This window comes from Microplitis mediator, chromosome 3 (genome assembly GCF_029852145.1).
Source record: "Microplitis mediator isolate UGA2020A chromosome 3, iyMicMedi2.1, whole genome shotgun sequence".
In the NCBI taxonomy this organism is placed as follows: domain Eukaryota; kingdom Metazoa; phylum Arthropoda; class Insecta; order Hymenoptera; family Braconidae; genus Microplitis; species Microplitis mediator.
In genome coordinates this window covers 12,929,802-12,942,331 of record NC_079971.1, presented here as the reverse complement: position 1 = coordinate 12,942,331, position 12,530 = coordinate 12,929,802, and positions in this window count along the sequence as shown.

Genomic DNA, 12,530 nt, shown 5'->3' with positions numbered 1-12,530 from the left:
CAGCTTTCACTGAAGATTGATGATCTCCGGAAACATGTCTCCCGCAGTCAGTGTGTGATTGAATACGTAAATGCTCGTAAAGCGTTTACGCCCAAAGTCCGCCGTATTGCGGCTTGACTACGATACCAGCATCATACACTGAATAAGGAGAAACTTCTTAACATCAAAGAAGGTTCCCTCAACAGGTTGCGGGCTCTGGTGACTGCTAAAAAGTCACTAGAGAAAAAAAGGCCATTCGGCAGCTGAAATGGAAGGTAGATTTTCCAATTAATCTATCTAAAAAGTTACATACATACATATCTCGTGAAACATATTAGTGTATAGTCATGATATGGAATTAGGCTCATTTTCGTAGAGTGTGGGTAAAAAAAGGCAACGACTATTTTCGATAGAGAACTTCGGATAGTTGATTTGATAAAATTTTATATAGGTAATGTATTAAACTAACCTTCACGTAAACAAAGTATAGAAAATTTAATTAGTATGAGAGCATAATTGTAATCGCTATCACGATGGCCAGACCAGTGATAATCATAGAGATTAGAGGTACATTTGATACATCATAATTAATGAAAGAATTACTTCTAAAATATAAAATAGCTGTGAAAATCACAGGTTATTTTGTTCACAATGAAATTCAACTGACAAAATTGTATTATAATGGGAAACGCATAAGTTATGTAGAATGAACACGATATTTGCAATATTTGTTGATTCCATTAGAATTTCCAAGGCCATCAAATTATTGGAAGAAATGGTCAAAACATTAAGTTTAAGGTTAAGTATTAAAGCTTACTAAACGAGCTTCATGATACCTTTTACTGAAATTGTCTATCAGTTTTAGTTTACCTGATATACGAACTTCAACAGTGATTAAAAACTGATTTTTACGAAAAATCTTCGAAATTTCAAACAGCCATAATTTCAAAACTAATGGACCGATTTAGCTCATTTTCGAATTTGATCGAGATAATCGTCTATAGAATAAGTGTAGAAAATTTCATTAAGATCGGATAAAAATTGTTGACACAATCGTGTCCTCAAAAGTCCGTTACATTACATAAATATATATGTATATATATATATATGTATATTAGATCAAGTATATATATATATATATATATATATATATATATATATATATACATACTTGATCTAATGTTAATACATTATTTATAAATTTAATGATAATTATGCATTATTTTAGTATTTTATAACCTAAATATAATAATTGTGTGCCTAAAATACTTTAAATAACGGAGGTAAGTAAATTTAAATATTTTTTTATCAAATAAATAATAATACTTAATTTGAATTCTATGTTATTTTAGAAAAGAAGTTATTTGAAATACTTTATAACTGTATTCAATAATAAGTATGCCAAAATGATTTAAAAATGATAATTATTAATTTACATTTTATAAACTACGGTAAATCACTTTGAATGTTGACCATAAAAATAATATAAATTATAATAACAATAATACATATCAAAGATAAATAAAAATAATAAAAATTGCGTGACGTGACGTCTTTATTTTTAATAAATAACCACTTTGTAATCTTTAAATAAAGCCAGAATATATATATATATATATATATATATATATATATATATATATATATATATATTGAGACAAATCGCTTTTCGTCTTCGCGATTTTTACCAGCAGCCACCAGAATTCGCGGGTTGAACCCTGGCTTAGGCTGGCCTCTAACAAATTTTATTTTACTTGGACAGAGCAGTGGGCTGGGGTTCTTGCAAAGCAAAGACCCGCACTTATTCAAACTCGGCAACGTATGAGAAAACTTATCAACTTACCTCACGGCTTATAAAATTATAGAATATTCTTATTGATGGTCAAATTACTATTTGTAACTTAATTAATATTTATTTTATCAGACTATTTAATAATCTTACCAGTAAAATAGGAAATAAGTAGGATGAACAGTGATAGATGGAATAAAAGGAATTAATCAGAATACTTTGCAAGTTTATTGCCAATTATAATAATCAAAATTACTTACAAGAAAATGCAAGCACTGGATATAATGTAGACAGATTCGTGGCACAGTATAAATTTTATATCGCGAGTATATCGCCGGTAACGTACAGTAATATTTATTTGAACTAACTTTGTTTATAATAATCAGTAAACTTGGACAGTAAAGTATATCGCAAGAGAATTACTAGTAATACAACTATAACGCAAGTTAATTTCCCGATTTACAAAGTAGTTATCCGTATTAACAAGGTCACAAATAAATTGCTCGTATATGACAGTAAAACTAAATTATACGTCTTATTACTAATTGATCCAGGATCGAAGTGAAGTTCAATCACCGTAGGGTCTTAGGGCTGTTTTTGGGCTCGCTCCCCACTTCCCCTTACGGTCATGCGTTGAGGTGATAACTAGTCATGTGACCATGGCACTATGACTAGCTTTAGGTGGTTTCAGACGGCAACGAGACGGGGAAAAATGAGAACCGCAAGGCTGAGGGAGAAGATGACAATTCACATTGTCTCAATATATATATATATATATATATATGTATATATATATATATTTATATACACTTATGCAAAAAATTAAAGGAGCAGAAAAATTTTATAAATTTTTTAGTGATTTTTGGAAGGCTGTAACTTGGTGAAAAATGATCGTATCGAGATTTTAGAAAAAGCATTTTGTAACTTAAAATCTCTAGTTTTGGTGCATTTTTTCCAAAATTTTTTTAAAGCTTCGGTCATTGCGCAAACATGAGAAATACCGCGAGACAAAAAATTTCTAAATTTTTTTTTTTTCCAAAAAGCCCACGGACAGCGGAAGAATTCTTTCAAATAAACGAATGCATAGCTCGTTTAGCAAATTTATTCAGCTTCAATTTGCTTTTTTTTTAACCTCGTAGGACGTTTTGTCGCAGAGATATCAGCCTTCAAACCGAAAATGATTCTTTTGGCGTTGATCATCGATATTTCAGGTACCAATGATTGCACAGAATGTTAAAGAGCGGCGTTAGAAACTTGAATAAATTCCCTACAAGACCCTGTCATCATTTTTTGGAGAAAAATTTTTTTTTTATTTTATATATATATATATATATATATATATATATATATATATATATATATTGTAACATGAGGAAAATTCGACATCGACCCGAGGTTTTAAATTATTTGAAGATAATGAATCGTTACCCGGTGAGCCAATTCTGGTGACACCTATGGTGAAAAATTTCGACTATGACCAAGCAATCGACTCGACGCATTGATTGTCACGAGAGATCCGGGATAGACGCCGAACTGAACGGCCACGTTTATTTTTTTTGAACAATTCGACTCTGAACAATTCTCGATTTCGACGTATGAACGATTTGAATTACGACATTTAAGATCAATCCGAGTTTGATCAACAGACAATTAATCGCGACCAATAATTTCGACCGACAATAACCGAGTTCGTGAACAGGTGAACAAGCCGAAGCTCGGCCCGAATTTGAACAAAGTGTACGAGTGCAATAATTAATAAATAAGTGCAGTGCGTACGTAATAATAATTGTTTAAATAATTAATTATGCGTAAAAATTATATGATCGTGCAAGTTAACGCGTTACCGAAATAAAATTTTATTTTATATTTTATTTTATTTCAATCGAGCAATTCTGAGAATCACCGATTATCTGTGTCTCATTCGCAACAGCAGTCTTGTCACCTCGCCGTGTAAAAATACTCTGACGTCACTCGTCAAGTATTTCATTAATACTTCCGCTGTATGTGTGTCTCCGGACAATAAAAATATTCTATTTTAATTTCGTCAACCGAGTGTGTTTTTTTTGAGCAATGAACTGATTTGTTTTCCGATCAAGTACGAGAAATTTTGTTTTGTTTATATCGAGTCAAGCCGACCACGGCAATTTATTAGTTTGTTGTAACCGAATATTTTTGTGATACCGATCAATTATTTTGTGATTAATATACGACTAATTATTTTGTGTTAATTCTGATCAATTATTTATCGTAATCTTAAGTGCCTGACCTTTCCCCGATCCGCCACCCTGAGCCGATTTCGATAATTGTTTATTTGGTGATTGTTACATCACCTGGCGCCCAACTTAATCAATTTTGAACAAGGTTGCCAAAAAAAAAATCGTAAGTGTATTCGGACTTCACTCCGGTAGATCCCCGGTGGTGAAAAACCCGTTACAATATATATATATATTTATATATATGTATATATATTAGAGTGGTCGTTAAAAATTAATTTTCTTGAGGCGCCCCCTAAAAAGTTTCCTTTTGATGAAAAAACACTAGGAAAATTTTTTATAATTTTTTTACGTCAAAATAACACGTGCCTCAAGACGATTTAAGTTGATTTTTGAGTATAATCATGTTTTTTCAGAGAATTTCTGGTCAAATATATAGTAAAAATTATTTTAAGATTGGAAATGTTTCAACAATGAAATACCTTCAGTAATATCATTCTCAGTGATGAATTTCAAATTATAGTTTTATAAAAAGTTTAAACTTCTTCGTGGTTTAAGCTTATTTTTCAATTTTTATTATATTTTTAGTTTTTTATACGTCTGTAAGCATTCATATATGAGTTATTTTGATGAAAATGCTATAGAAAATTGCGGATGCACATGCATTAGATAACTTGTATAAAGGCCGTTAAATCATTCTCTGTCGATAAGTTACTAACAGTAGTATATACGTCTGTAATTTTGGTATAGTCTATATTGCAAAATTTGTATCAGCTGCTTTATATAAATCATTAAAACGATATTGTTATAATTCAAACATCTTATTTTTAACAAGTAATATTGTTTATTACTTATTGAGTTTACTCGGGAATTGAATGTTATGTTTTGTTAAAAGTTATTGTGTAAGTCATTATCATCTGTAAAGTCTTACATGAGGTGCGAATTTAAGGTTAAACATTGAACATTATAAACGATACTCTTTTCGTGAAGTGTCATTTTTCCTTCATAATGGAAAATAAAATAGAAAACATATTTTTAATCGGAGAGACACATCATGAAATTGCAGGAAATCAACTTCCATCTAATTTACAAGTATTGAAATTTTTGTTTTACAATACGCGAATATTGAAACATAGTATAAAAGTCGGTGAAAGTTTAGTGTATAATGAATTGATTACTTTTTGGGAAAAAAAGAAAATTCCAACACAACAAAAATCTCGCTGTATGAAAAAAATTGATGATTTATATAACGATTGGAGAAGTTTACAAAGAAACTCATCAAGACGAAATAATATTCAAGAAAACAATGAAAAAGTATTTTTGTCACACTTAAATAATTTGTTTGATATAGCACACAGTGATGTTTTAACAATGGTTGATGACAGTACAAAAAGATTTTTATTAAATCAACGCGAACCTAATCGTGTTGGATTTATTGACGACGTTGAAAATATATCTGGTAAGTGTTAATATAAGTTAGACATTTTTAAAATTTATTCGTTAATTAAAATTTTTTTTTTCTATCAATATAGGAAAATCTGAGCCTACTTCGCAATATGAATCATCCTCGCCATCATTCAGTCAAGAAAGTCTTCACAGAGATCCTAGTTTCGTTATTGACTTAGATGACGAATCGCCACCATCGAAAAGGTCTCGTGGAAAAATAGACATTCTGACTCCAAAATTATGTAACATGTTAGATAAGTGTAAAATTAGTGATCGCGATGCAACAGGCTTATTAATTGCATTTCTTGAAGCTGTGGAACTTGATGCTACCCACTACATCGTTAATCGAACATCGATAAAACAAAAACGTGAAAATTTCAGAAAAAAAAGAGCGGCTGAAATCCAAACAAGATTTGCAAATAAAGATCTTTGTAGACTAATTGTTCATTGGGACGGAAAACACTTACCTGATATTACTGGCAGGAATTTCGTAGAACGTCTTCCGATAATAGTTTCATTTGAGAATGAAACTAAAATTCTGTCAATACCACCATTAGAAAACGCTACAGGCCGAGCAATGGCAAATGCAGTTTCTGATGCTCTTCAAGAGTATGGAGTCTGGGAATTAGTAGTCGGTTTATGTTGTGATACTACTGCATCGAATACTGGAGAATAAAATGGTGCAGCAGTTTTAATTGAGCATTTATTAGAAAAAGATCTTCTTCTTTTGCCATGCAGACATCATATATATGAGGTTGTATTGAGAGCTGTATTTGACAGTAAGTTAACCAATATTTCTGGACCAAATGTGCCTATATTTGCTCGATTCAAGAAAGAGTGGGATGGATTAGACCTAACTCAACTTCAGAGTGGAATAGCGGATCCCTTGATTGGTCAATTATTAGAAAATGATATTCAAGACATTCATGAATTCATTAAGCAACAACTTACTTTGAACCATGATAGAAAAGATTATTTAGAACTGCTAGAATTAAGCTTGCTATTTATTGGAATAATACCTGATAATATTACGTTTCATACTCCTGGAGCTATGCATCAGGCCAGGTGGATGGCTAAGGCAATATATTCGTTGAAAATTTTTCTGTTACGATCTACTTTTAAACTAAAGTCTACGGAGGAAAAAAGCCTGGCTATGATTTGTGTGTTTATTGTGAAAATTTATTTACGAATATGGTTTGTCGCCACATCATCGATCAAGGCGCCAAACTGTGATTTTCAGTTGATAAAATCCATTCATAAGTTTCAGCCTATTGACAAAAAAATCTACGAGAGTGCTTTAGGTAAAATTTTAAATCATCTGTGGTATCTGAATCCTGAAAATTATTTATTGGCTTTATTCGATGATGATGTAGATATGGAAACGAAACAGAAAATGGTAAAAAAAGTGATCGAATTATCGCAAAATGCAGATATACCAGATTTATCAAACAGTAATGATGAACAAGTTCTTAGGAAGGCTGTAGTATCTCGTGCGGATATTCCAAAGTTATTTGACGAAGGATTAGAACAGTTTATTAATGCAACTTCTATCAATTTTTTCCATAAGCTTGGGCTAAATACGAGTTGGTTGACTGAAAATTGTGAGAATTGGTTGGAAGACTCTAATTATCAAGATTGTTTGACGGCTGTAACAAATTTATCAGTAGTTAACGATGTTGCAGAACGAGGTGTTAAACTAATGCAAGAGTACAACGATTTATTCACAAAAGATGAAGAACAAAAGCAATTCCTCATTCAAATTTTAGATGATTACAGAAGTAAAGGCATCAAGATAACGAAAAAAAGTTTACTCAAGGATTGGAATGATGAAAACTAAATTTTAAAATGAAATTTGTATAAATTTTGTAATAAAATGAAATTATTAATTAAAGTATCATGAATTTTTTTTTAATTAACATACCTTACTATTTGGAATATTTCCTGGTATTTTTAGTAACTATCGTATTCTCATGAATTCGGGTTCTGGAATTCTTTATATTTTGTATAAAATTGTATTTATTATAAGAAATCCTCAAAAAACATGATTATACTCAAAAATCAACTTAAATCGTCTTGAGGCACGTGTTATTTTGACGTAAAAAATTTATAAAAAATTTTCCTAGTGTTTTTTCATCAAAAGGAAACTTTTTAGGGGACGCCTCAAGAAAATTAATTTTTAACGACCACTCTAATATATATATATACATTGAGACAAATCGCTTTTCGTCTTCGCGATTTTTACCAGCAGCCACCAGAATTCGCGGGTTGAACCCTCGCTTAGGCTGGCCTCTAACAAATTTTATTTTACTTGGACAGAGCAGTGGGCTGGGGTTCTTGCAAAGCAAAGACCCGCACTTATTCAAACTCGGCAACGTATGAGAAAACTTATCAACTTACCTCACGGCTTATAAAATTATAGAATATTCTTATTGATGGTCAAATTACTATTTGTAACTTAATTAATATTTATTTTATCAGACTATTTAATAATCTTACCAGTAAAATAGGAAATAAGTAGGATGAACAGTGATAGATGGAATAAAAGGAATTAATCAGAATACTTTGCAAGTTTATTGCCAATTATAATAATCAAAATTACTTACAAGAAAATGCAAGCGCTGGATATAATGTAGACAGATTCGTGGCACAGTATAAATTTTATATCACGAGTACACTGAGAAAAAAAAATACTATTTTCCAAACAAGAATTTCTTGGTTCAAGAAATCCGTTCAAAATATTCATTTTGTTATTATTAATTATCAATTTCTTTAGAAAAGAGCATCGAATTTATTTTTGTTATTATTTGAATTTGATATTATATTCTGAGTAAACAAAAGAATAGTTTTACTTGAATTAAATAAAAATTATTTCCTTTAATTCTACGAATTCTTGAGATAAAATTATATATTCTTGAAAATTATCAAGAATATATGTTTTTGTCTCAAGTAAATGTTCTTGATAAAAGTATTTTTTTTTCTCAGTGTGTATCGCCGGTAACGTACAGTAATATTTATTTGAACGAACTTTGTTTATAATAATCAGTAAACTTGGACAGTAAAGTATATCGCAAGAGAATTGCTAGTAATACAACTATAACGCAAGTTAATTTCCCGATTTACAAAGTAGTTAGCCGTAGTAACAAAGTCGCAAATAAATTGCTGGTATATGACAGTAAAACTAAATTATACGTCTTATCGCTAATTGATCCAGGATCGAAGTGACGTTCAAGCACCGTAGGGTCTTAGGGCTGAGTTTTTGGGCTCGCTCCCCACTTCCCCTCACGGTCATGCGTTGAGGTGATAATTAGTCATGTGACCATGGCACTATGACTCTAGCTTTAGGTGATTTTAGACGGCAACGAGACGGGGAAAAATGGGAACCGCAAGGCTGAGGGAGAAGATGACAATTCACATTGTCTCAATATATATATATATATATATATATATATATATATGTATATATTTAGTGGTTGAGGTGATGATATAAATTATTAAAACCAACTAATTAATTTAAACAAATGTTTTATTTTAATAAACGGAAAATAACACAGTGATTGTAAGTATACAGTAAAGTAAGAAGCCTGGATGCGTGTGTACAATCCCACGGTCTATTACTAATTGTCCCCACCAATGTGGTAGAGATGGATAAAATGAAATAATCGATGTTCGACGGAAACTGTCGAATTTTATCGATCGCGTCACCTAGTAGCAACGCTACATATATATATATTTATTTATGTAATATAACGGACTTTTGAGGATACAATTGCGTCTACAGTTCTCATCCGATCCTAATGAAATTTTCTACACTTATTTCATGTGTAATTACCACGGTTAAGTTCGAAGATGGGCTGAATCGGTCGATTAGTTTAGAAGTTGTGGCTGTTTGAAATTTTAACGATTTTCCGAAAAAATCAGTTTTTAATCACTTTTAAAGTCCATATAACTTGAAAACTGAAATTCATAGAGAATTTTTGTAAAAAGTATTTCAAAGCTTGACTAATAAGCTTGAATTCATGACCTTAAACTTTATATTTAGACCATTTCTTCCAATAATTTGATAGCCTTGAAAATTTTAATGGAATCAAAAAATGTTAAAAATATGGTTTTTATTCCACATAACTTATGCTTGCCCCATAATAATCCAGTTTCGTCAGGTGTATTTTATTTCGCACAAAATAACTTGTTAATTTCACTGCTATTTTATATTTCAAAAGTATTTCTTTCATTATTTATGATGTATCAAATGTACCTCTCATCCCTATGATTATCACTGGTTTTGTCATTACGGTAGCACCCACAGTTCTTATCGGATCTCAATGAAATTTTTCAGACTTATTCTATAGGCGATTACCCTAATCAAGTTCGAAGATGGGCTAAATCGTTTGGATAGTTTTAAAATTATGGCTGTTTGAAATTTTCATAATTTTTTGTAAAAATCAGTTTTTAATCACTGCTCAATATTACATAACTTCAAAACTAACATTCACAGACGATTTCCGTAAAAAGTTTTTCAAAGTTTGTTAAGTAAGCTTTAATTTATGACCTCAAGCTTCTTGTTTTGACTATTTTCTTCAATAATTTGATAGCCTTGAAATTTTTAATGAATTAAAAAATGTTGGGAATATGGTTTTTTATTCCACATAACTTAAGCCTTTCCCATTATAATCCAATTTCGTCAGTTGTATTTTATTGTGAAGAAAATAACCTGTAAATTTCACTGCTGTTTTATATTTTAAATGGATTTCTTTTATCACTTATAATGTTTCAAACGTACCTGTACTTCCTATAATTATAACTGGTCTTGCCATCGCAATAGCAATTACAATTATGATCATACTTATCAAATTTCCCATACTTTGCTTACGAGAAGGTTAGTTTTGGTACATTACCTATATACTGTTTTGTCAAATCAACTATCTGAAGTTCTCCATCAAAAATAGTCATTGCCTTTTTTCACTCTCACTCTTAGAGAACGAGCCTAATTTCATGTCATGACTATACACTAAGATAACTCACAAGATATGTATGTATGAAACTTTTTATATAGATTAATTGGAAAATCTACCTTTCATTTCGGCTGCCGAATGGCCTTTTCATTACTTTCGTAGCAGGACGAATGATAGTACAAGACGGATGTCTTGATCTATTTTTAATATCACACACTCAAATTTTATGTGCAAATATATTAAACATTTCTGATAAAAAGGTACCGTACTATTTATATGAAAAGTCTTTACATTATAAGATATTTTGTCGGGGATATTTTTTCTATCGGATAAAATGTATACCGATATTTTGTCGCGGATATGCACGCCTCAAACGCGAAGCGGCGAGGTTGTGCCTTTTTTTTATTTTGATTTTTTTTTTATCCAAAAAAAAAAAAACGAATTTCTCTTTTTTTTGTACTTTCATTTATTACCGATTTTTGCTGGTCACCTGGTAAGTGAGGTTGTTTATTTTATTTGAGGTGAGTTATTAATTTTTGTTATTTATCCAGCTGGATTCTAAGAAAAAAAAAATTTCTTTTGATTCAGGTTGATGAAATGAAGGAGTTGGCGGTTAATAGGAGAAATAGGGAGTAAAAGGAATTGTTTGAAAGCGGATGTATCCGGTTTGAATTTGGAGGAATTTTTAATAAAATCCACTGGGAACATCAACTAAAGTTTTTCTGACGAATAATTCTAAGATAAGAATGTCAGATTCAATTATGCAGAGAAAGACCTTCAATTTAATAATTCGTTCCAACTTAGGAAATTCCAGTCAACGCTCTCTGTTTTATCTTATTGTTAGTTTTCATGTTTGAGTCTCTCTTTTTTTTTTTTTTTTTTTATCTTAGCTTACTGTTTCCGACCGGAGGTGTATTCTTTAATTTTGCCGGTCAAGTAGGATTTCTTTGCAAAAAAAAAATAAACCTTTTTGGGGAAGTAAAGATTTGATTTTAATGAGATAAACATAAAGATGGAATTTATTTCCTGCAACTTCCTTTTTTTTTTCTTTCTCTCCCTTTTTTTTTCTTGAAAAGGATTCTTACTTAGCGATTTTACTATAACAAGTTTCACATCTGATTTTGAACTAATTAGGTTGGCTGTTATTTAAATTGGAGGCGCGTAATCGTTGAGTCTGAAGACTTTTTCTCTTCTTGGAGTCGCTGCTGATTTGGTGATGAAAGAGGTGCTTGTTGAACGTGACTTACTTGGAAGTGGCTGCTGTGACGTGGCTTAGAGTTCTATTACTTCGATTTTGTTTTGGCCAGATGACGCCTCTTCTTGTTGCTTTCCGCAAGTAAATTTGGTTTCTTTATTAAGATTTTGGGAATTCTTCGCTTTCTGTTTTTCTTGCAGGTAAACGAATATTTCCTTCTACAGCAGTAGCAGCATTTGACGAATATTAGGATAACGATGATGATCCCTAACACAGCTACGGCGGACATATTTCCTGCCGTCATTTTCCAGTGTATTTCGTCTTCCTGGTGGTTAAGAGAAATCTCACTCATTCGATTTTCTGTTTCTTCTAGCCCTGCTCCCCAGGGCTTGAATTTGTCGATGCTATATAGAGGGTCGGTACTACTTTTAGAGGAAAATCCGGGTACATTTGAGGGTCGGTACAGTTTTGCTGAAAAACTAGAAATAGGAAAATAGCAATAAAGCTGGCGCTACGATAGGGGGAACTAAAATTATTGAGAGCAGATGATAACTGAGTACTCTGTAACAGAATATCGGTGAGAAAGACATTGAGAATTTTAAATCGAACTGAAATAGAAAGAATGCACCACTAATTTTAGATAAAGCATAAATTTAGTGTTGTAGGCAGCTAGGACTTCGCACGGTCCACACGGTTTACTTATAAATATTATCGTTTAAACTCTGCAGATATTACTGTATATCCATACGATATCCGCATATTATTAATAAATAACGAATTTTTAATTACTTGAGCCAATTAAAATGAAATCATTCATATATAAATATAGAGACGTAAACCTCTAGTCTACTAAGTCTTCGCACGGTCCACACGGTTTATTTATAAATGTCATCGTGTAAGCTCTGCAAATATTACTGTATATCCATACGATATCCGCATATCGTTAATAAGTAACTAAT